General features: G+C 47.3%; 1 protein-coding gene across 7 annotated transcripts in view; it reads right to left on the bottom strand.

Moving 5' to 3' along the window:
- RAB27A (RAB27A, member RAS oncogene family) overlaps positions 1–26,907 on the bottom strand; it is a 462,534-nt gene that overhangs the window by 344,132 nt on the left and 91,495 nt on the right. The gene's annotated exons all lie outside the window — the stretch shown is intronic.

Genomic DNA, 26,907 nt, shown 5'->3' with positions numbered 1-26,907 from the left:
CAAATACATGGAAAGTGATTGATATGTTGAAGATAGTCTGAAGTAGCAGCCCCTTCCTTCTCCTGTCAGCAGCAATCTCAAAGATGCACTGAAAAAGCCAGCAGGTTTGACTTCTATATAGTGTGTTCACGCAGACATACACAAGACAGAGACACATGCACATATACAGAAAGTGTAGGTCACCCACTAGTTTTGATGCATCCAGACATACAAGGGTCCATGCTTTTCTACGAGTTCTTGCCAACAGCCTTTAAGATGAGTTCTTGACTCAAATAGTAGTATAAGAGGAGCTACCTTAGCATGGTTCACTTCTTTCTTGCAAAATGGATTATAAAGAGTGCTCTTGGACAATTACTCATCACCTTCTTTCCTGTTAAAAACTGGTGTGCCTCTGGGACATCCTCTCTCCATACCTTTTCAATATTTACATTCTTCTTCTCACTCAATTGATCAGCACATTGGGCTGTAGTTTCTGTACCTAACCCGATGACACCCAGCTGATTTCAGCTCCAAGGAGCCTTTGTCAATCCCACCATACTAAAGACTGTTTGTGCAGTGTCAAGAGATGGATGGGCCTAAATTGGCTAAAATTCAAGATGGAAGAACATAAATTATAACAATCAGTAAAAACCGCTCTGATCTTCTTCATTGTTGCCCGATACCCTTGATCCTTTTCTTTATTCCAGTTCTTTATTTACAATGAACGGCCAAGTATCTGCGGTCGTCTCATCTTTCACGATCTACCTGCACATTCGTAGACCCAGTAAGCCATAAGATCTAGATTGGACAACTGTTATTCTTTCTTTCTCGGAATATCAAAATATCTTCTACAAAAATTAGAATCTATACAATATAAAGGAGCAAGGCTAGTTACTACCATCCACTTCCCTTTGGCTAAACCTATTCTAGATATACTACATTGGCTCCAAATTCAAAGTAGAGTAACTTTCAAAAGAACATTGCCTCATGTGAAACTGAACTCTGACAGGACGGAGATCCTCATCCTTGGCTCCACCCCCTCCGCCTGAGACGACTCCTGGTGGCTGGCCAAGCTAGGAGCTGCACCGACTCCAACTGACCACGCACGCAACCTGAGGTTCATCCTGGACTCATCACTCTCAATGACCAAGCAAGTCAAAGCCGTCTCCTCCTGCTGCTTCAACACCCTGCGCATGCTTCACAAGATCTACTGATGGATCCCCACTGGAACCAGAAGGACGGTCACCCAGGCCCTCGTCAGCAGCAAGCAACTACAGCAACGCCCTCTATGCAGGAACCACGGCCAAACTACAGAAAAGACTTCACCGTATACAGAAGGCCTCATCCTCGACATCCCCCACCACAGCCACATCACTGCCCACCTGAGAGACCTGCACTGGCTCCCCGTCAACAAGAGGATCACCTTCAAGCTCCTCACCCACGCTCATAAAGCACTCCACAACGCCGGACCAACATACCTCAACAAACTTCTCACCTTCTACACCCCGAACCGCTAGCTTCGGTCCGCTAGACTTTGCCCTCACGGCCGTTCCATGCATCCACCGAACGACCACCGGCGGCAGAGCCTTCTCCCACCTCGCCGCCAAGACATGGAACACCCTCCCCATCCACCTGCGACAGACCCAGGACTTGCTGACCTTCAGAAAACTTCTCAAGACCTGGCTGTTCGAGCAGTAGCAGCATCCCACCTTAGCGCCATGAGACCCTCACGGGTGAGTAGTGCGCTCTACAAATGCCTGATTGATTGATGTGTGTGACTTCAAGGAAACACCTCTGGATTCTTAAAAGAAATCATCTCCAACCTGGCTTCTTGGCTCATTCTCTGCTGACCTATTTGTACAACTCACTTTAAAAATTAAATCCTCTAATGGAAAAAAGACTTTCTCAACCCTTTTCCCTCACCCATGGAACAACCTATCCCTGATCCGAGGATTATATCCTCACACCTACTCGACAGAAAGAAACTGAAAACCTTACTTTTTCATATTTTCTCAACTATTGCCTTCTGTTTCTTTTCTCTCCTTACTTTCTCTACGGCCAAGAGACATTAGAAGAGTGTACATTGCGCTAAAAGTATATTTAGAAGTCCCAGATTTCAAAGTTCTGTTGGCTAAAAAGCCAAACGGACTGAAGGAGTCACAAAACAGGATATACAAATATAATTTAAGCATTCTCTGCCTTTACTTCGCGATACAGATGGAACAAAATATGTGCCGTAGAAACCACAACGTGTCTAATTAGGTCCTTAAGTTTTGAGGACATGCATTGAACTATTTTAATACGACAGCAAACACAAATAACATCCATTCTAAAATGAATGACTTCATTGTGAGGCAAAAGAGCCTTTGAACAAGGAAAAGTTGATTCACTTTGAGTCAGCCAGTCATGTGTTCCAGGAGTTAGGAACATTAATGCTGATTGTTTATCCCGTCTCCCAGTATCTAAACCAGACTCTGAGGATATTGATCCTGAGATGAATGAGTGGGTAGTAGCCAATTTATCAGATGTGTGTCAAGCTATTGAAGAGGATGAATGGAAACAAGCTATGTTGGAAGATGTTGTCATAAAAGAAATAATAGAATGTCTGCCCATCACAGATGGACGGAAACTCCAAGAGAAAATGTTACAATATAAGGAAGTTTGGAACGAATTGTCTGTGGTGGATGGAATGCACAAAGAGAAGATTTAAGCAGCCATAGACTTAGACATCCACAATGCATGAACATGAACTGCTTTAAACTGCAGCACAAATGAAAACGGCAGATTTTACATTGGCATGGTGCAATAAGTAAACTCCTTTTTTTTTTTTTTTTTTTTTAAACCGTTTATTGCAATCTCAAAAATATACAAGTCTGGGCCTACAACCTTTCGGCCGGCCGCTAGAATGACAGGAGCATATGACATACGTACAAAAACACTTGGCGTTGCAAAGGAGCAAAACAGGAGGTACAAGCGTCGTGGGCCACATCACTCTGACCCCACAATACGGTTTCATTTTATACAAACAACACAAAAACCACACCCGCAAGGCAACCTGCAATCGAAAGTAACAGCACGTGCTCCCCGAATGGGGGACCCCAGCCATCCACAGGAGTCTAGAGAGGGGAAGGGGAACAAATCGAGGACTGGGGGAATTCCGTGCTCAGGGCTAGGGAAAGGAGTCAACTAAGGGGACGGGGCTGGTGAGGCCGCAGGCAGCAGTGGTGGCGCGCAGATACCCCCGCGGTAGGCGTTCCAAGGGCCCCATACTTTCACCCATGCCCCAGGCTTACCCCTCGCCACATACACCACCTTTTCTCGGAACATGCACCAATCCATGTGTTCTTTCCAGGCCGACACCGCCGGGGGCCTCTGGGATCCCCACAGTTGAGCAATGTCACGCTTAGCTATCATATATCCCAGAGTCACCCATCGCGTCTGCGGAACCGAGTAGTCAGTTGGTTCCCACACATTCAGCAGGCATCTCCTCGCTTCAGGCAGCAGCTCGACATGCGTAACCACTCGCAGGACCTCATGCACACCACGCCAGAATCGCTCCACCTTCGGGCATTCCCAGTAAACTCCATTCTTGAAGCAAGATACTTGCAGACCTTTTTTGTGATCCAACTGCAAAACCTACAATTCCACTCAAGTCACTCAAGTCCCCAATTCATTTATCAACTAATTATTTGGCATTGATGAAAAGACATTAAGGTAAACCTAAAAAATGTCAACACCACTTGATATAACCCCTGAAGAGAATGCTAGAGGAGTGTTTCCTTTGACAGTAATGGAGTCGCAGAGAACTTGAATGAAAATCAATTTTCTAAAAATATTCCAGTCACAACGACATCCCAATTTCTATGCCACACAAGCCCTTATTTCCAAAGGCTATTACCTCTGACCATCCCAATAAGTAGTAAAAACAGGCATCAAAATCTAGTGAAGAGTATTGGAAAACATTATCTAGTATCCATGTCCTATTATGCATCTAAACAAGAAGACATCTCTGGATGTCCCAGCATTCAACTCAGCAGGAAGTAACATCACTGCATTTGCCCAGCATCCATCTGTACTGAACGTGATATTACAGGTTTCCTGCAAAAACAATCTTTAAAAGAAGAAGCCAAGCAAGCAGGCTTCATTTGCAAGCATCGTTCTCAAAAACGTATAACCAGACTTCCCAACATCGATCTCAACAGGAAATGACACCACTGCATTTTCCCACCCTCTACAACCTTTAAAGGCCTGCCCCGCCCCCAGCATGTCCCTTTCTCAAGGATCCCAAGATAAGGGAGGCCAACCTGTTAAGACATGTTAGGATCCGAAGAACTAAGGGCCAGAATCTCTGCTGTTAAGGCAACCCTGCCATCAAAAACACCACTACACACCAAGACCACACCAAGACTCCACAAGCATACTTACACGTCTAAACCAAACAACTTTATTAACATACTGCTCACTAGAACACACACAATACTTACATCGCACCTTCTTGAAATCAAGCTCATTAATGCACATTCAGCAATATGCAATAGTCACTGTCCCCATACCACCGACATCATTGCACACCACTAACCTAGATGCCCGTTTCAGCACAGATGCCTGGTTTATACTCTTCTCCATACACATTCTTGATGTACATCTCCCTCTAGATACAGCATCCAACACATAGATTGCACCTCACCTGCAAAACTGGAGGGGAGCTTGCAGTCATACACAAGTCAACATGGTCCTGCACCCTATTCAACATAGCCACACCAATGCCTTTTGAGTGCCTAACCTGCCACTTTCCTCTCTCAGACGGAAAAACAGGATCCTTTAATCTCTTCTACAGACCACCCAGACACCATAAGGGCTTCATAGAAGAATATCAGACCTATAGAACCTGCCTCCATCCAAAGCTCCCACCCCACCTTCCTCTATGACACCAGCACCAAAACAATGAATGTAGCCCTCAACACTACTCAACACACTGGAAATTACCCACATCATGAATCTAAGTCACTCCAAAGGCAACACATTTTACCTCAGTCTCTCTGCATCCCCCAACATCCACTACCAGCTTCCATTACCACTAGACTGGGCTAACCATCTTGCCATCCCCTTCACCATCATACATGCCATTCCACCAAATGAAGAGCAGCAGAAAAAGGATAACGTCAACCTCTACTCCTTCATTTATAAGATCTATAGGAACTCCAGAAATAATTTACAAACATACCCCATCACTTCTAGCCCTCAACAGATGGTAACACACTACTCAATATCTACATCACTCTGGCGAATCAGGTAGAAAATTTGCACTGCCTATCCTGAGCAGTCAGCACCCTGGTACAACCAAAAACTTACTGAAAACTGGAGAAGATCAAAATGACAGGACCGTTCCATTCTGAAAGCAGTTCACTCCAGCTGTCCTTCTATTATCACCACAGCTAAAGCCACCTACTGCAAGACCATCATCAATGAGGCAATCAACAAAAGCAAAGGCCTCTTTAAGTGTGCTAACTCCATCCTAGAACCCACTATCCTGTCATCAGGTGAGAAATGCATCATTCTCACCAACTTCTTCTTAGAGACAAATCAAATCTATTCATCATCTTTATCCACACTGTCACTTATGCCACACCACTCTCTGGCCATTCATCAACACTGTTCCCGCACACTCTGAACTCATTCAAAGACACTCACTATGAATATGATATGTTTCTCTCCTCTTGTATCAAATCTCTGTAAGTAGATGGCCTTTTACACCCCTTCTCTGTTGTAAAGACCTATAATAGATTCAACCAACCTGTGTACTGCTGTCATATTACCCACCTCCTATTTGTTGGAAAAATCGAGAAGGCAGTCACCAGTCAGCTACAGTAGCGCATCAGTAAGAAAACTGTACCTCAAGACTATCATCTGTGGTTCAAAACAAGCTGCAGTTTTGAAAGAGCCCAAGTAGTCAGCATGCCCTGTTCCTAAACTACAAAACTGACCTTTGCCTCCTCATTTCGTGCAACCTCTCTGTAGCTTTCAAAAACCATCAAGCTTTGATTCTCCCCCTGAAGAATCAGCTAGGCTTAACAGGCACAACCCTACTACGATATACGCCATACCTAACCAACTGATAGCAACTATTTCAGATCTGAACTACCAGAGCCTAGACTATCCTCACCACTTGCGGGGACCCCAGAGCTCTAACCTGTCACTTATTTTCAACCACTATATAGAACCCTTGGGAGCCATCCTTGTAGACGGCAGCATTCACCAGTATGCTGAGGACGTCCAACTCTGTCTGAAAATCTCCTCAAACAATGATATTCACACACTGAAAGCCTGCCTTGAACACATTCAAGCCTGAATGTCAACAAACTACCTGATGCCAAGCCCCACAAAGACCATATTCCTTCTGTTTTCCAACAACACCACACATTCTCTGATTTAGCCAAAGCTCTCCAATTTAAACCTAATGGGCTGCACACCATAACTGACAAAACAGGTCAAGCTAGACTAGGGTAATGACATCATCAAACTTAAAAGCTTTCAGAACTGCTCCCATGGTTTTCGGAATGAATAGTCGCTTGTATAATCAACAAAGGGATCACTTAGTCGCTTAATTCAGTGGGAAGAGTATGGGTTGCACATTAGATAACCTCTTGTAACAGAAAAGCTTCACATCGACCATATTCCTTCTGTTTTCCAACAACACCAAACATTCTCTGATTTAGCCAAAGCTCTCCAATTTAAACCTATTGGGCTGCACGCCATAACTGACAAAACAGGTCAAGCCTCTCAGATTTATTTATTTTATTTATTTTTTATTTATTTACTCACTTGTATTGCGCAAAAACGAATCATCCCCAAGGGGATCTCTCGGCGCATGGGAGAGGAACACTCAGTAATTAAAAAAGAGACCGGATGCTCAAAATAACCAAGTTTTAAGAAGCTTCCTAAAGCTGCAGTGATTCGTACAATCACGAAGCTCATCTGGCAGGGAGTTCCAATGTGTAGGAGCAAGATAGGAGAAAGCTATACCTCCCATCCTGACCTTCGTGATTCTTGAGACACAAAGCAGATTTTTGTTGCCTGATCTGAGCAGTCGCGTGGGATGGTACCACTTGAGCTTCTTGGCCAGGTAGGAGGGACCCAGACCATAAAGAGACTTATGGACCAGGCATAATAGTTTAAAAATGGATCTCTTTTTCATGGAAAGCCAGTGAAGTTGGTGCAAAAGAGGTGATGAGGGGGTCCGGGCCGGTTTATTGAGGATGAGGCGAGCCGCCGTGTTCTGGACCACCTGTAATTTGGTGGCCAGATCTTCTCTCAACCCGACCAGCAATGAGTTCCCATAGTCCAGTCGACTAATCAAAAGTGACTGGACAAGGGTCTGTCTGGCCGTAAGCGGGATCCAGGGGAAAATCTTACTAAGCATACGCATAGTTCCGAAGCAGGCCCCAGCCACAGATTTTACCTGCTCATCCATAGCAAGATTATTATCAATTTTTATGCCCAGATTCTTCGCCCATGCAGTAGTGGAAGGGGCATCTCCCAGTTCAGATGGCCACCAGTCCGGGGTCCATAACTCCTTTGCCTTCCCATATAGAATAATCTCAGTCTTCGAGGAATTAAGTTGAAGGAAATTCTTCCTCATCCACTCTGCTATGGTGATCATGCATTTACGAAATTTGGACCTGGTTGCTGCAGGGCTCTTCACCCGCAACTCAAACTTCTCAATACATTGCCAAGACCACCATGACAACCTGGTTCCAATTCTAAACCCTGAAAAAAATAAAACCTTTTCTCCAGGAGAAAACTTCAGAAAAGCAGCTCAAATCCTAGTTTTTTCCCTACTATCGTGGCAACACCCTGCTCAACTGCATCCCGAGACCAACCCTGCTCCTAAGAAATATATAGCTCATCAAGGGACTGAAGAAACCCTACCACATCACCCTCTCATTAACAGATCTACACTGGGTCTCTGCAAGTTGGGATCATCTTCACGATAGGCTGCATCAATTACATGGCAAGCAAAACCAAAGTTCTTGTTTATCTAGATAACAAACTAAAAATGTATGGAGGTCAAATCATTACGAGGCACTCCAATATTGCCAGATTAGAGGCCAAATACTATAGGAAGGTGAAACCAAGAAAACAAGGAGCACTACCTCCTATAGACAGACTTCTTACCCCTTCTTCTAATTCTACCTCAAGCACATTTTCTAGAGGGTGGTAGCCTGCTGTTGGACAAGGTTAGAATATGATTTACAGGTTTTAAGTGGGAAACATACAAAAAAAACATTTCCAGGTCCATTTCCCTTGGCAAATCTCTGTTCCCTGTGCATGAACAAGAAGACTCAGGGCTGTGTTCGATTCCCCTGGCACATGCCACTACTGCTACTCTGGTGTTTGAAACTCAATATTCTCTGAAAGGTGAGTCTGCTCCTCTACATGTATCAAAGAAGCAATTACCCAATCCCTGCTGCTGTAAAAAGTGGAATATTTGAAACATCTTTTACACAGACCTTTTCCAAAAAACAACCACCAAAACTGCTGAAAAAACATAACCAAGCAGCTAAAGATAGCCGGCGACTGAAGAGGTTCGACCTGCTTAAATATTCATTTAGGTCTCTACATTCACCTCCATTTCAACAGAAAATGGAGTTCAAGATACCGTGCATGATGCACAAAGATCACTATACCTATACCTCCAGATCCTGGTGACTCATTACACGACATTCAAGATTTAAAATCGACCATCTCTGAAAATCGTCCACGGTAAACTTGACTCTGAGGCAAATTCGCCAAAGATCAAACCCAGGCCTCCGCCCTCTCACACACTATAGCCATCAATAAAATCCTTAGAAAGACTCACAGCCTTCTAGGCCAGCTTGAAGACAATAATGTTTAGGCAAGCTTATCTAAAATGGTCATCTTTGTGAGACTCTCCCACATAGCTAAGGCTGATAACTATGTAATTTGTTATACAAATCATTGCTATATTTGAGCACAGAACAAAATTGCTGAATATACAAACAAGATTAGACAACATAAAGAATTGGATCAATACTATGGTACTGGTAGGTTACAGGCCTAGACAGAGTAAATGAAAAAGTAAAATTTTGGTGTACAATTAGGGTTATACTTAAGATAGTGGTATGGCGATATTATTACAAATATTACAGACCAATAGAGGAAGTTTGATTGAAATTCAAATCCGTTTTCAATGAAAGCATTTGATCGATTGTTTCAATTTCAGTAGTAAGAATGGAAAAATCTGAATGGTGCATCAAACTAGTTTCAAGTGAAAGAAATTCAGTGGAATTTAATTTTGTAGATATGATCCAAGATAAAAAGACATAACTATCAGTCAGTTACTGGAAGGTAAGTAAGCATAAAGCAAGAGCTCTTACATGGACATTTAATCCTGTGTATAATTTGAAAAGAAAATAAAGATTAAACAAAACTAGCTCCTCAGAACATAAATATTTAGGAAAAGTGTCAAAAAACATATATATTTTGAAACAGGAGACTATTTCAGTAGTGTACAGTTGTGAGTGGCACATGACACTAGACTAGGGTAATGACATCATCAAACTTAAAAGCTTTCAGAACTGCTCCCATGGTTTTCGGAATGAATAGTCGCTTGTATAATCAACAAAGGGATCACTTAGTCGCTTAATTCAGTGGGAAGAGTATGGGTTGCACATTAGATAACCTCTTGTAACAGAAAAGCTTCACATCGCACAGAGACAGAGATTTCTTAATGTTGTTGGCAAGTACTTTATGCCAACATGAAAACAGCATGTATTTGGGTGTAACTGTGCACAGTGCCGGTCACAGAGAACTTAGCTGAGGTAAGGAAAATACTTTATTGATGGATTATTTAAAATCATTTCAATTTCAAAAGGTCATCAAATATACATGATTTAAGAAAAAAAAAACAATTAAACAAGTTATTTTAACGTTTCTAAGATTAAAAGCCAACTGATATTAAGTTTGTATAAAAGCCAAAGTACAAGTGCATTATGCATATCAATTTGTGAGTCCAATGTTAAATTTAAAATTGCCCCGGCATTTGTCTCATATCTCTTTAGTGTTAAAACCTGCATAACTAAGTTACTGATGATGTTAATTAAAGTGCAAGAGTACTCAGACGCTCTCTAACAGTCGTAGTGTTTAGTTTTTGAGGAAGTATTTTCTTGTGGCCCTAACTGAGCAATTTTTGCACCTGGCACCAGAGGCGCAACTAGATCCAAATTTTGGTGGAGGGGGGGGGGCTGATACAAATTTCGGGGGATGGGCTAATTCTTCAAGCAATAGGCAGAGTGGAGATGAAGGGGCTCTAAGAAAGGGTGAAAACACAACAAAGCCTTGTTAACAAGTAAATGGTATTATAAGGACCTGTGAAGTACTCGGGTGCGGCTGAAATAAGATGGACACCAGCCCGGGAAGCTGTCTCAGCCCGAGCTGACACTGGGACGGGGGGGGCGGTGAAGCCCTTAGAGCCCAATGGGCGTTGCGTGCCTGCCTGGCATAGATATTTAGTCCCCTGGCATGCCAGGGGACTAAATATCTACTCCGCACTTGTTACTGTAGAAAAGCAGGTCTTAGTGGCTTCCTTCTGTGTAACAAAAGTGCGGACATGCACATAACATGTGAATTAATGGCTTATATTTATACCCACATAGGCGGCAGCTTAACATTGTCAGCTGACGTTTCCAGGAAGGGATTAGGTCTTTCGTTCCTAACTGCCCAAAATGAAACAGCATAAACTGATGCTTTAGCATGGGTGACGAATGAGTTGTTAAGTAGACTTGGGGCTTCAAATGTTGATATGGGGATATAACCGTCCATGCGTGGCGTTTGGCAGCTAATGTGTTCTTATCCTGCAGCTGTGACAAAACTTTGGCCGAGGTGTTGCTTAGTAAGTGAACGATTCTCTTTCCATTGGGAGGGCCCAGGCGTCCTCTAGACATTGAGCTGTGATTGATGAGCTCAAATACTCTCCCCAAGAATTGTTCACATGTTTGCTAATCTGAACTCAATTTCCTGCCAGCACAAGTTGTTCAAAGAGCCTTTTTCAGAAGCACAAGGATTCCAACATATCTTTATAAATACACTCATTCATATCAGTACTTGCTTCATTAGGCTACATTCCAGCTGTACTTGAGCTTGTGAGACGGACCTCGACAGGCGGAAGATGGCTTTGTAAACATTTGAATGTAAATGGTTTAATAAATCTGTCTCTTTTCCATGGGTGATTTCCAGGCCATATGAAATTGTCGGTAGGATCTGTACTGTAAGTAGGTGTTGATATGACAGGCAGCTGATCTTCATTTGCAGCTGATTAAATGTTAAAGATAAAGTGTGTGCTCTGGCTCATATCATGGTGAATTGCTGTTTGAAGGTCAGAGGATGCTCTATCGCTATTCCAAGATTTGTAAGAGGTTACACCCTCTTTGCGGTTGTTCTTCACGAACCAATTTGGGGATTTCTTCATTGGATCAACCAAGTGGATCACCTTTGTGTTTTTTTTAGGTTTAACAACAGGCCTTGGTACTCGATGTACCCAACCAGGAAATTTAACAATCTCTGTAGGCCGACGGGAGTCTGGCCTAGCACGACTATATCGTCAGCGTATTTTAAATGACCTATTGTGTATGTTGCCAGTCTAGGCGGAAAACATTCCACTTATGCAAAGTTTCAATTTAAGTCAGCAAGATAGAGGGTGAATAAAAAGAGGGCCAAAACGCACCCCTGTTTGAGGCCATTGTTGGTTTGGATCTTAGACGTGACCCTACCTCCATTGCCAACTTTGACCAGTACCCATGTGCTGCTATACAGAGTGATAATCGAATTTAGTAATTTTTCAGGAGGCCTCATTCTGCCAGTTTTGCCCAAAGACTGGGCACGGGGACTCTATTAAAGGCTGATTTGAGGTCGACGAAGCATATAAATAGTCAACCCCTTTGTTGTATCATCTTTTCAACCAGGATGGTGTGTACTGACAGGTTTGCAAAAATCCGGACAGTGATATTCTCTTTGGGTACAGAGGCGCCACTAAGAAGAATAGCACAGTTAAAAAATATACTGAAACCCTTTGTGCGACAGAAGTATCACAACAAATGATGTAGGTATTTGTTGATTTTATAAAAAAGATAGACATTTGGTACTTACCTTTGAAGGATGGATTGCTTATTGCGAGACATATTTGTTTCTTGATTTTCAGAGGTGTTCCGCAGAGAAGATATAGGTATTTATAATGCTTTCACTCATCCTGGGTATATAAGGATGGCCCAATGACTCTTCACTTAGTAAGAAATCGAGGACGGGCACCAAGATGGCAACAACCATGGGGAACACAATACCAACCAAACCCTAACTTTGGACCAACTAACCCTAACTATGGACCACCAACATTTGCCCACCCCGACCAGAATCCCTATTTTGGCTGGCCTCCAATATACCACCAAGCCCCACAAACTTTCTTTGGACAACACCAGAGACTGCCTTTTTTAGGCCAGGGCAGACGATCCAGGAGCCGCAGACGTAACGAACAACAGGTACACTGGTCAGACGAAGATGGCCCAGTGAGCGCGAACACGAGACACAAAACGAAGGAAGCACAACCAGGACCGAGCGGGAGTCGCTAACTGATTCACATCAACCCCCATCTCTTGTCTTCAACCTATCCTCTTTCCCATTAACCATGATGGAAGAGAAGATATTGAACAAAGGACTTTCCTTCGTCCCTACCAAACGAGTGGACAAATTCCACCTCCAAATGGAATTAGCTGATTTTTTCAGAAAACGAAAGCTCAAAGCTTTCTTTGAGAAACAGCAACCTTCTGACAACATGGAGGGCACCAAAGAAACTGGCCTCAGACCGAAATCTACTTTCACATCCCCACCTTCCAGTATTCCGGTTGAAATAACAACCTTTGAGCAAGCAGTCTATAATAAAGTAGAGAAAACCAAACAACCTGAGACCTTTAACAACCTCTCCAAACAAGAGAGAGAAGCCCTACGGAACCTCCAGGACAACCCCAACATCACAATCAAACCCGCTGACAAGGGTGGAGGAATAGTGATCCAGAACAAACAGGATTACACTGCTGAATGCCACAGACTTCTTGATGACACACGCAACTATAAACGCCTCACAAAAGACCCCACTGAAGCCCTACAGACAGCAATAACTAATCTGGTTCTAAAAGCTGAGAGCCACAACCACATCTCCAAACAGGAGGCAGCCTACCTTTGCAAGAAAAACCCAAAAGTCCCCTACTTTTACACGGTCCCAAAAATCCATAAGGAAGCAAGACCGCCACCAGGACGCCCCATCGTGTCCAGCATCAATTCACTCCTGGAGCTACTCTCCAGGTTCTGTGACTTCTTCCTCAACCCCTTGGTACAGGAAGCCTCAACCTATATCAAGGACACCAAACACCTGCTATCCCTAATTGGGGACAAGAGCTTTGACCCTTCATCCCAACTACTAGTGAGATTAGATATTGAGAGCCCATACACGAGCCCCCCCCCAAGATGCAACTCTGAAAGTGCTTGATGAGATGCTACCAAGATCCCCCTGGGAACACTCTACCCCAAGAGAATTCATCCTAGAATGTGCACAACTGGCCCTAAAAGAAAACTATTTTGAATTTGAGGGCACTTACTATTTACGAACTAACGGTACCTCAATGGGCAGTGTTTTCGCACCAAGCATAGCGGGGCTCTACGTATACTACTTTGAACTTACACACATCCTCTCAGCCGCCAACCCCTACAAAGACACCATATGTTTCTGGCGTCGCTACATTGACGACTGTTAGACCTGACATCCTTGGCGTGGGTTTTTCCCCTACCTTTTGCCTCTGTTACCTGGATTTTTGATGCTGTGCTGGATTTCGATATGCTGGTTTAGATGCTTTGGACACTCTGTCACTGCTAATCAGTGCCAGAGTGTAAGTGCTCCCTGTGTAAAATATCGCATTGATTGGATATACCTGATTGGCACATCTGTATCACCATGAAGTCCCTAGTAAAGTGCACTGTGTGTGCCAGGGCTGGTGATGACGGATGCTACTAGGGGGTCTGCAGCGCTGATTGCGCCACCCACCTGTGTAGCCCTAAAACAGTGTCTCAGGCCTGCCGCCGCAGGCCTGCCTGCAGTCCCCGGACTGCCATGTCCCCCTGGCCAGTGTCCACACTGGCCGGGCCTAACCCTTCCCTTTTCATACACGTCAGTCATCCCTATGGAAGGCCCAAGGTACCCCCCTGGGCAGGGTGCAGTGTATGTAGAAGGTAGAGCATGTACTAGTGCAGGTAACATGTTCTGGTAGTGAACACCGGCCATTTTGTGTGTTCACTACTGCAAGGCTATCTTGTTCCATAGGCTAACATGAGGGAGGCGGGTGCCGATGGCTATCCGCCTATCTTCTCATACGAACAAGATAAGACATGAGTGTTTGATATCCCTGAGCTCAGCATTTGATAACACATCTTTTAGGAGAGATTGTTTTTAAATCCTGAGTTGGAGAACAGTACTTTTTAGAGAGTAGCTGTTCTCTTGTCTGACCCTTCTGTGTGCCTGGGCGCGCTTGTGGATTGACTGTCTGGTTTGAGAGTGACAGGGGCCGGGGATCCCCCGGGCGGTTGGCCGAGTCAGCCCTCTGCTGAATGGCGACAATCGCAGGGAGAGTGGAGGGAGGAGATAGCACCTGGGATTGAATAGGGCTGTGCCTGCCTGCCACTCCGCTGGCTCCACCTCCTGCTGGGCGGCTGACGACTCTGCCCCTCACTCTGAAAAGAATGTAGAGACCAGGAAAACAAAGTGCTCCAACAACACCCAGAACTGGATCAGACCGGGCTCAGGACCCACTTGCACAAAGACTTCAAAGACTTTTAGGGGTATAAGTACAAGACCCCTGACAACAGATTTTTAGATTCGACCATCAAGAGGAACCTCTGCTGAAAGACGGACCGCTGAAGAACTAAAGGAAGATTGCCGTGCTGTGTGCTCTAAAGGCTGACCTGTTCTGCTGTGCAACTGAAGCTGAGGAGGAGAAGGGTTCTTGCTGTGTGCTGACCCTATCCACTTGACCAAACAAGACTTTGCTATGTGCTGTGTCTTCAACTGAATCTCCAAGGGCCTGAGAAGAGCTGGCCTCCTGTTTCGCAACCCAGGGATAGAAAGGTTGCCAAGAACTCAAGACTCTGCTGTGTCCCACCTGCGCTGCCGGGTGCCGCAGGGACCGTGGACTGTTCTACCAAGCTTCTCAACATCTGCCTGTGAGGTGGGCTGGCTGCTCTCTGTCTTGCTGGAGAGTACCGCACCGAGCCGGGCCTGACACCGGTTGCCGCATCAAGAAGATCGACGTGCTCATCGGCACGTGCCTTGCCGCGACCCGGAGGCCTGAAGCAGACCGAGAGTCGTATTTCCCTGCTCTACGAAGCCGCGCAGTGAGTGGCTGACGCCGGTGACGTCGACATCGTCACTGGGGGCTCGTCGGGGGAGTTGTGGAATCCTTGCATCGAACAGCCCGAGGAGCGCTCGTGCAACGAGCGCAGTGACACCGCCGGAGCAGCGTAGCTGCCTAAAACATCGAGGGCCTACAAATTGATTCATTCTCAGTGAGTATCGAATCACTCAAGAGACTTGGGACTATCGTCTGACGATCCCGACCAACCAAGAAAGCGATTATTGTGTAAACCTGTGATGCTTGATTTCAACTGCGGAAACTAGATAAAGATATATTATTTTTGATATAACTCACCTGTGTGGTCTAAGTTTGTGGTGTGCGGAGGGGGGATCATTGTGGTGTCTACGTGCAAATACCTTACACATAGCCTTGGGGATAAGCCTGTCTGCTCGAGCCAAGCTACCTAGAGGGTGAGCAGGGGTTATCTACCGTGTGTGTCCCTGTACCCTGACTAGAAGCAAGGGTCCCTATTTGGTCTAAGGTGTATACCTCTGCCAACTAGAGACCCCCAGATCTAACATTGGTGGTCAGCGGTGCGGATTAGAACCAGTATTTGCACTTGACCTGCAGTGATTCTTCGTACATCACTAATCTAGTAAGCAGTTGCATCGCACGAAGTTTTTGCGAAGACTATTCTTGGAGGATCGACGAAGCATCATGTCTCTGAACGGAGTAGGCGAGGAACCGGAGTTGCAATTCGAGGTGAAAAAGTTGCTCGAGTATAAGAAGGAGCAACTAAAGCAATTCTGCAAGCAGCTTGGATGCCCAGCGAAGGGCAGCGCCAACAAGACGGAGCTACAGAAAGCTCTAAGGGCCTGGTGGGAGGCCAAGAATGGCGCAACCGAGGAAACTACGGAAGGGGATGGCACACCGGAGAACGGATTTGGATCCGATGATCTGCCAGTGAATAGGCCAGCGTCGAGGGCTGGCAGCACCCATTCCAGTAGGAGCCTCTCTCCAGAGGAGCTGGAGGAAAACCAGAGGGTTAGAGCCCATGAGATTGAACTTTTTAAGCTCAAAGCTCAAGCGGAAGAAAGGAAACTGCGCCTTGACAGTGAGAAAGAGGCGGAGGAGAGGAGGAATGCTCTTGCGTTAGAAGAGAAGAAACTCCAGTTGGCTCATGAGTTGAGCATGAGGGAGCTGGACATTAAAGCCAAACAGGTGGCGTCCAGTCCGAATGGTGGCAGCGCACAACCAGTACAGGCGGGTAAAGTATACATACCGAAAGATTTGGTGCAGAATTATCAGAGGGGTGAGGATATCTATGCGTGGTTTAGATCCTATGAGCTTGCCTTGAAGATGAATGAAGTGCCTGAGAAAAGTTGGGGAGCGGGTTTGTGGAAGCATTTTGAGGCCTCTGGGAGGGATGTCTTAGCACCCTTAGAAGCAGCAGGGACCTTAACCTACCCCACAATGAAGGAGGCCTTATGCCTCAGGTATGGGCTTACACCAGAACAGTACCGACAGAAGTTTAGGAACTTCAAGAAACTTGATTCGAGTACGTGGGTGGAGTGTGTGAGTATGTACACGCGTGCACTGGAAGGTTGGATAAAGGGCAGCAAAGTTACTGATTATGTGGGGTTGTGTCACTTGATTAGTTGGGAGCACTTGAGTAGTCTATGTGTTCCAGAGCTGCGCCAGCATCTTTTAGACAGCAAGTTAACTGATCCCAGTGAGCTTGCTAAGGAGGCAGACCGCTGGACTAGCACCAGGGTCAACAAAGGGGTGGTAAGTATGCCAGCCAAGGGTGGACAGGGTCCCCAGCAGAAAGGTGGGGAGGACAAGGGTAACAGCAAGGAGTTCTCTAAAGGGCCCCAAAACAGTTCCCAGGAGAAGGAGTCCCAAGCCCCCAAGCCGAAGAGGTCCTGGCCCCCTAAGGGCAACAGACCACCGCCTACTTGCTATGCTTGTAGGGAAGTGGGGCACATCGCCCCTAAATGTCCCAATAAACCCCCAGCACCAGCTGCTGCTCCAGTCCCAGGGTTAGCTAGTGTAGCTTTGGGAGGGGATTTGATTTCCAGTGGGGAAGAGGGATTAGCTATGATGACCCTTGTCTCGTTAGGAGACCAAGAGATGGTCCGGGATGCCTTGATACCCGCTAACACTAAGAAATATGGGCAGAAGGTGACCATCAATGGGAGGGAGATAGAGGCTCTGAGAGACACCGGGGCTAGTGTGACATCTGTCAGGTGTCAGTGGGTGTCTGAAGAGCAAGTCATTCCCAATGTACTCCGCCCAGTAGTGGCAGCTGACACTTCAGTTCGCCTCTGCAAGATGGCGCGTGTTCCCTTTACATGGGGGGGGGGGGGGGGGGGGGAGTCTCTGGTACCTTGGAAGTCTGTGTCAGTGATGCCTTGCCGGTAGATTGTCTGTTGGGTAACGACCTGGAGAGTTCTCCATGGAAGGACGTATTGCGCAGAACTCACTTGGAGATGTTAGGACTGCCAGCGTGGATCTGCGTATCCACACGTGCCATGACAGCCAGTAAGGGTGAATTAGTAGAACTGGAGCCTGGAACAATGGCCCAGGAACCTGCCAGGAGAGGAAGGGGCAGAGGGCGCGGGAAACCGGCCCCCGCTGTTCCCACGGTCCAGGAGGAAGCAGAACCTGAGGGGGATGCCCTGGAACCTACAGGGGAGCAGGTGGCCGAACTGGGGGAGTTGCCTGAGCTGACCCATTGGCAGCAAGAGGGTGGCCCCTCCAGGGAGGAATTCTGCCAGGCTCAGAAGGAGTGCCCTTCTCTCAGTGGTGTGCGGCAGCAGGCTGCAGACCAGGCAGCAGGCCTAGGGTCCAAGGAACATTTGATCTACTGGGAAGATGACTTACTGTATAGTGAGCCTAAGTTCGCTGAGCCCGGTGCAGCCCGTGTGCTGGTGGTACCCGAGCGCTTCAGGAACTTCTTACTGGGTCTGGCTCACGACGTGCCTCTCGCAGGACATCTGGGGCAAGACAAGACCTATCACAGGCTTGTCACCCACTTCTACTGGCCCCAGATGAAGAAGCACGTCGGTACCTTTTGTAAATCATGCCAAACCTGTCAAGCCAGTGGTAAGAGCGGAGGGAAGTGCGTGGCGCCCCTCCAGCCGTTTCCTGTAGTGAGCACCCCTTTCGAGCGGGTGGGCATTGATATCGTAGGGCCCCTGGATCCCAAGACCGCCTTAGGCAACAGGTTTATCCTGGTCTTGGTGGATCACGCCACTCGGTACCCGGAAGCAGTCCCTCTCAGGACAATCACAGCACCCGTGGTGGGCCGTGCATTAATGGGGATCTTTTCCCGTGTAGGGTTCCCTCGAGAAGTGGTCTCCGACCGGGGTACCAACTTCATCTCTAGGTACATGAAGTCTCTGTGGGAGGAGTGTGGAGTAACGTATAAGTTCACCACTCCTTACCACCCTCAAGGAAATGGGTTGGTTGAAAGGTTCAACCGCACCCTGAAAGGTATGATTATGGGCCTAGCGGAGCCCATGAGACGGAAGTGGGACGTCTTGTTACCATGCCTGTTGTTTGCCTACAGGGAGGTGCCCCAGAAGTCCTTAGGGTTCAGCCCCTTTGAACTGCTGTATGGCCACCCTGTTAGAGGACCTCTCACACTGGTGAAGGAGGGGTGGGAGAAATCCCGTGGGAAGACCCCCCAGGATGTGTTCAGCTATGTGCTGGCCATCCGCAACCAAACGCAGCGCTTCAGGAAGCTCGCTCAGGAGAACCTAGAAGCCAGCCAGGAGGAGATGAAAAGATGGTACGACCAGAATACCACTCTGGTAGAATTTCATCCCGGGCAGAAAGTGTGGGTAATGGCGCCGGTGGAGCCCTGTGCGATCCGTGACAAGTGGACCGGGCCATATGAGGTGGTAGAGCGCAAGAGTGAGGTGACCTACCTGATCAACATGAAGACTCCTAGGCAGCCCCTTAGAGTCTTGCATGTAAACCGCCTCAAACCCCACTTCGAGAGGTCTGAAGTGACGATGCTCATGGCTACCGACGACGGTGGGGAAGAGGATAGTGATCCTCTCCCTGACCTCCTGGCAACCAAGGAGCAAGACGGGTCAGTGGATGGTGTGGTCCTCTCGCCCACCCTGACCCCAGAGCAGCAGAGCGACTGTCGCCAGGTGTTGGGTCAGTTTGCCTCCCTGTTCTCCCTGACACCAGGTGTCACCAATTGGTGCGTCCATGATGTGGACACTGGAGATAGCCTGCCTGTGAAACAGAAGTTTTACAGAGTAGCTGACAAGGTCAGGGCCAGCATCAAGGAAGAAGTTTCCAGGATGTTGGCGTTAGGGGTAATTGAGCCCTCTAGCAGTCCCTGGGCTAGCCCAGTGGTCCTCGTTCCCAAGAAATCTGCTACACCCGGTGGCCCGTCAGAACTTCGGTTTTGCGTGGACTACCGCGGGCTCAATGCGGTCACCAAGACTGACGCGCACCCCATCCCCAGAGCTGATGAGCTCGTGGATCGGTTAGGAGCTGCCCGGTACCTCAGCACCTTCGATTTGACTTCGGGGTACTGGCAGATTGCCTTAACTGACGGGGCAAAGGAGAGGTCGGCATTTTCAACGCCAGAGGGGCACTTCCAGTTTCGGGTCATGCCCTTTGGATTGAAAAATGCCCCTGCCACCTTCCAGAGACTGGTCAACCGGGTACTGACCGGGCTGGAGCAATTCAGCGCCGCATACCTGGATGACATTGCTGTGTTCAGCTCCACTTGGGAGGAACACTTGCAACACCTCTGTGAAGTGTTGAGGGCGCTGCAGAAGGCAGGCCTCACTATCAAGGCTAGTAAGTGCCAGATAGGGCAGGGATCAGTGGTGTATTTGGGACACCAGGTGGGGAGCGGCCAGGTGGCGCCCCTACAGGCGAAGATCGATACCATTCTGGCTTGGGAACCCCCCAAGACGCAGACAGAGGTGAGGGCCTTTCTAGGACTCACCGGGTATTACAGACGGTTCATCAAGGGATACGGCACCATTGTTGCCCCCTTAACGGAACTAACCTCTAGGAATCAGCCCAGGAAAGTGAATTGGACCGAGGCCTGTCAAACTGCTTTTGATGCCCTGAAAACTGCAATGTGCACAGCACCGGTGCTTAAGGCGCCTGACTTTTCGAGTGAGTTCGTAGTGCAGACAGACGCTTCAGAGCAAGGCGTGGGAGCAGTACTCTCACAGATGGACGACGAGGGCGGGGACCAACCCGTAGCTTTCATTAGTAGGAGGCTACTTCCCAGGGAACAGAGGTGGAGCGCTATTGAAAGGGAAGCATTTGCTGTGGTCTGGGCCCTGAAGAAGCTGAGGCCCTACCTGTTTGGGACTCACTTCCGTGTTCAGACCGACCACAGGCCCCTCAGATGGTTAATGCAGATGAGGGGTGAGAATCCAAAACTGTTGAGGTGGTCCATCTCCCTACAGGGAATGGACTTTACGGTGGAACACCGTCCCGGTACAGAGCACGCCAATGCTGATGGTCTGTCCAGGTTTTTCCGCCTTAGCGATGAGAACTCCCAAGAGGGTGGGTAGTTCTCCCCGCTTTCAGCTGGAGGGGACACGTGTTAGACCTGACATCCTTGGCGTGGGTTTTTCCCCTACCTTTTGCCTCTGTTACCTGGATTTTTGATGCTGTGCTGGATTTCGATATGCTGGTTTAGATGCTTTGGACACTCTGTCACTGCTAATCAGTGCCAGAGTGTAAGTGCTCCCTGTGTAAAATATCGCATTGATTGGATATACCTGATTGGCACATCTGTATCACCATGAAGCCCCTAGTAAAGTGCACTGTGTGTGCCAGGGCTGGTGATGACGGATGCTACTAGGGGGTCTGCAGCGCTGATTGCGCCACCCACCTGTGTAGCCCTAAAACAGTGTCTCAGGCCTGCCGCCGCAGGCCTGCCTGCAGTCCCCGGACTGCCATGTCCCCCTGGCCAGTGTCCACACTGGCCGGGCCTAACCCTTCCCTTTTCATACACGTCAGTCATCCCTATGGAAGGCCCAAGGTACCCCCCTGGGCAGGGTGCAGTGTATGTAGAAGGTAGAGCATGTACTAGTGCAGGTAACATGTTCTGGTAGTGAACACCGGCCATTTTGTGTGTTCACTACTGCAAGGCTATCTTGTTCCATAGGCTAACATGAGGGAGGCGGGTGCCGATGGCTATCCGCCTATCTTCTCATACGAACAAGATAAGACATGAGTGTTTGATATCCCTGAGCTCAGCATTTGATAACACATCTTTTAGGAGAGATTGTTTTTAAATCCTGAGTTGGAGAACAGTACTTTTTAGAGAGTAGCTGTTCTCTTGTCTGACCCTTCTGTGTGCCTGGGCGTGCTTGTGGATTGACTGTCTGGTTTGAGAGTGACAGGGGCCGGGGATCCCCCGGGCGGTTGGCCGAGTCAGCCCTCTGCTGAATGGCGACAATCGCAGGGAGAGTGGAGGGAGGAGATAGCACCTGGGATTGAATAGGGCTGTGCCTGCCTGCCACTCCGCTGGCTCCACCTCCTGCTGGGCGGCTGACGACTCTGCCCCTCACTCTGAAAAGAATGTAGAGACCAGGAAAACAAAGTGCTCCAACCACCCAGAACTGGATCAGACCGGGCTCAGGACCCACTTGCACAAAGACTTCAAAGACTTTTAGGGGTATAAGTACAAGACCCCTGACAACAGATTTTTAGATTCGACCATCAAGAGGAACCTCTGCTGAAAGACGGACCGCTGAAGAACTAAAGGAAGATTGCCGTGCTGTGTGCTCTAAAGGCTGACCTGTTCTGCTGTGCAACTGAAGCTGAGGAGGAGAAGGGGTCTTGCTGTGTGCTGACCCTATCCACTTGACCAAACAAGACTTTGCTATGTGCTGTGTCTTCAACTGAATCTCCAAGGGCCTGAGAAGAGCTGGCCTCCTGTTTCGCAACCCAGGGATAGAAAGGTTGCCAAGAACTCAAGACTCTGCTGTGTCCCACCTGCGCTGCTGGGTGCCGCAGGGACCGTGGACTGTTCTACCAAGCTTCTCAACATCTGCCTGTGAGGTGGGCTGGCTGCTCTCTGTCTTGCTGGAGAGTACCGCACCGAGCCGGGCCTGACACCGGTTGCCGCATCAAGAAGATCGACGTGCTCATCGGCACGTGCCTTGCCGCGACCCGGAGGCCTGAAGCAGACCGAGAGTCGTATTTCCCTGCTCTACGAAGCCGCGCAGTGAGTGGCTGACGCCGGTGACGTCGACATCGTCACTGGGGGCTCGTCGGGGGAGTTGTGGAATCCTTGCATCGAACAGCCCGAGGAGCGCTCGTGCAACGAGCGCAGTGACACCGCCGGAGCAGCGTAGCTGCCTAAAACATCGAGGGCCTACAAATTGATTCATTCTCAGTGAGTATCGAATCACTCAAGAGACTTGGGACTATCGTCTGACGATCCCGACCAACCAAGAAAGCGATTATTGTGTAAACCTGTGATGCTTGATTTCAACTGCGGAAACTAGATAAAGATATATTATTTTTGATATAACTCACCTGTGTGGTCTAAGTTTGTGGTGTGCGGAGGGGGGATCATTGTGGTGTCTACGTGCAAATACCTTACACATAGCCTTGGGGATAAGCCTGTCTGCTCGAGCCAAGCTACCTAGAGGGTGAGCAGGGGTTATCTACCGTGTGTGTCCCTGTACCCTGACTAGAAGCAAGGGTCCCTATTTAGTCTAAGGTGTATACCTCTGCCAACTAGAGACCCCCAGATCTAACAACGACATCCTAATGATATGGACAGGTACACAAGACTCATTAAACCACTTTCTCGAATGGCTTAACAAAAGGGACCCGTTCCTACGATTCACCAGCACAGCCAGCAAGGAAAAGATACCTTTCCTTGACCTCATGATAGAGGCCAAGGAAGGCACACTGAAAACCTCCACATATTACACACCCACGTCAAGAAATTCTTTACTTCAATTTGAGAGTTTTCATCCATGACCCCTCAGGGAGAATCTCCCACTCGGACAGTTCTTGCGCATCAGACGCAACTGCAGTTCCCCTGCTGACTATCACAAGCAATCGGTTGACCTAGTCTCAAAAATAATTGAGACCACCAGGAAGCGAGCTAGGAACCAAAACCGAGATGCACTCTTGGAAGAAACCAGACGACCAGAGACAACAACACCTCTGACCTGTGTCACAACACACAACGGTATATCCAACCAAGTGGCCAGAATAATCCACAAAAATTGGAGAATCCTAAACACCGGCAACAGAAACTGGACTCAACTATTATTTGCTTACAAGAAATCTAGCAGCTTAAAAGACTGGCTAGTGTCAACCCGTCCTAGAGTTACCACACCCCGCCAAGAAACACGCTACAAACAGCATGGGGCCTACCCAATGTGGTCGGGCACTACCCCTGTGGTGACTGCAGCGTCTGCCACCTCACAGGACACAGCAAAACCCTCGACCTGGAGCCTGGCATAACATGGCACCAACTAAAACACACAAACTGCAACTCTACGAACTTGATATACCTCATAGAGTGTCCCTGCAAACTTCGATACGTGGGGATGACCACAAGAAAAGTACGGACCAGGATTGTGGAACACAGGAGCACGATCCGTTGCAAAAAAAACAACAGCAGACTCATGGACCACTATCTACAAGAAGGGCACACACCCAATGATTTGAGATGGACGGTCATAGAACAAATACCTGTCCACCAGACCAACAATGAAAAAACACTCCTAACCAAGGAGCAACGCTAGATCTACAGACTTTCAACCCATACCCATGGGCTGAACGACAACATACTGTGGAACAGCCTAAGTCGCTGGCCCCCCTCCGTTTACCCTTGCATACCGAATGGATGCTCCTCTCTGCATCCTCAAGTTGGCACCACCACATGCCTCTTATAATGCTTTACAAAAATGACATACAAGGCATACCACCAATTGTATGTTTTGGCGATACACCAGACGGCCACATCAGTCATTTTAATAGCCCTCACCGTTATCACTACCAGTGATACCACACACGCTAGCAAGCCCTGGCACCCCTGCAATAACCTAGGGCAGCACATGCACCCGGTCCTCACGAGATACAGTTTACTGTTAGATACATTCTACTGTCACACTCATTAGCATGGGGCAGTATTTTATTCTTTCTTTTGCCACACTTATCTATTTAGCAGCCAATGAGCAGCAGCCTTCTATAAGTTACAATCCCAGGAATCATATCTCCCGCTGACTGTCTCAAATCGCCACGTGCCATTTCTAGCAAAAACCACGCTCTTTTACCCTTTACATCTTGCCCCCCCGGTTCCATGCCAAATATCACTATTTAGAAACCGCATGCAATAGGAGTTTGTCTTCTGTGTTTATTCTTACTTTCACAGACGCTACCTCCTGATGCTACTCACATGGGAGCCACACCCCGCTCAAATGATCACCAGCTGCGGCGCTTCAATGCATATTTAAACCACACTGGCACACGGTTTCTGCATCCACGGAGCTCCGGGTCGGACACAACAGGTGATCCAGAGGATCCAGAGACAGCGCCAAGTAAGTGGGGAAGCCCAAGCTCGCTCGCTCGCGGTACCGCCACCGGGACACAGCCACCGGCTACTCCCAAGTGCGCATTCCTTACCGCTGGCAGCGAGCGTTTCTCTCCTTAACCCTCTCTCCCTCTATACCCCCCCAGAGTGCATAGGAGTCTTGGATCCCCGCCAGAGACTCATGAAGTTTGTCCTCCAAAGTTATGTAGTAAGCTTTCTCCTTTTTAATTAGGAAATGCCTTTACCTTGGTCACCATAGCATTTTACTCGCTTACAGGTACTAGCACCTCTAACGCATAGTATCACTATCCGGCTTTTGACACACAACCGACACCATCGCAAAATCACTGTTGATTGATTCGCTCACTTTTTAGGCACCATGGCTTTGCCATCGCTCATGTGCCTCTAAATCTACGTGTTACAAAATTTATATTTATGTGTTTGTCTCGTCCCTTTTCTTTTCAGGTACAATCTGGGAGAAAACCTCCCCCTAAAATTATAGCACCTTAGCTAGTGCTTCACATAAAGGCACTGACAACACGTGAGTCCCTTGATCCACCCCCACACACATAGGTCCTGACGAAAGACAGTTTAAACAAATAAGGCCTGGCTGAAACTAGTTGACAACACTGGATGTGGGAGACCATAAGTCTCTCCAACCACGTCCAAAAGCCTTGTTTTTAACCCTGCCCAGGGCCCACCAATAAAGTAATCTTTTGAGACCTCTAGGACAGTATTTTAAAACCCCACTCAAAACACCCCCACTGCACACTCACTTGACACAACCTGCTCCGCTGTAACCAGGCGTCGAAGCACACCTGAGGCACACTCGGTGCCTCGGGTAGGGCCCGATGATGAAGCATGCCACCAACAAGGTTTGTGGGTAAACGCTTTCATAAAAAACCAAACGGTTTTTCCCAAAACAGACACATATAACACGTACACAACCTAAGTAGCTAGCTCATTTTGATTACTACATCTTCACTTAGTAACACATACTCTGGCCTTATACCTGATTTATTACCATCACGACCGGTGACGCATAGGTTATTTATATCAATTTATTTTTATTGATACGCACTAGTATATCACGGTGTTATTAGTTCCTTTCTCCATTTCCTTTTGGTTTTAGGTACATTTTATTATCTTTCCTTGGCTTTGGCTTAAGATATCCATCATTTCTCTTGGTTTTTGCGCTGCATTTCCACCTTGTGCTTGGTCAATTATTTTCCTGCAATGAATTTTGAATATTGGTGTATGTGGTCCATGTACTACCTAATCGAATGGATTACATTGGTGTGTTTTATATGTTTGTACTCATACAGCCTTGAAAAAGTTGCGGGATAATCTCCTTATGTGCGACGAAACACGTGTTGGCTGTTGGAGGCTGCTTGAAGACCTACACAATTAAAAGAATTGAGAAGAAGAAAAAGAATTGTTTTTTTGTGGATTTAAATTGTGCTGATATAGTGCACGGTTATCTGTGGAGTTTTTACGTGAACTCGACGTGTGCTGGGGAGTGTATTTGTACGGACAGGTTTGTTTTTGTCCCCACGCCATACCGAAATCTTGTTTGCGTTTTAAGTATTAACTGGTTCTCATTTGCCTATGCCTGGAGTTCTTTGGAGTTTACAGGTGGCATATAGTTTAGATTCGACATCTATTAAGGCTATTAGCCTGCAATTCAGTGGTGATGATTGGCTGGCGTTCTTGTATATTGAATTATGTATGGTCCCTCTACATGACAGCGGATAATGTTGGAGCTATGAAACCAGTTGAAGAGAAGTGTAATGTAACTGGCCCAGAAGTTGATGTCTTGCTTGAACAGTGTATTAGGAAGGCCGTTGGGACCTGCTGCCCCCTCAGTCTTCAATTTCTTTAGTATCTGTGCCAACCGCTTTGCGTCTGTTAATGGTTCTTCAAAGTTGCTTAGATTGTTAATATTTTGTGAAGTTGGTG

This window comes from Triturus cristatus, chromosome 3_1 (assembly GCF_964204655.1).
Source record: "Triturus cristatus chromosome 3_1, aTriCri1.1, whole genome shotgun sequence".
In the NCBI taxonomy this organism is placed as follows: Eukaryota; Metazoa; Chordata; class Amphibia; order Caudata; family Salamandridae; genus Triturus; species Triturus cristatus.
The sequence above is the reverse complement of the archived record's forward strand: the minus strand, read 5'-3'. Positions and strand labels throughout refer to the sequence as shown.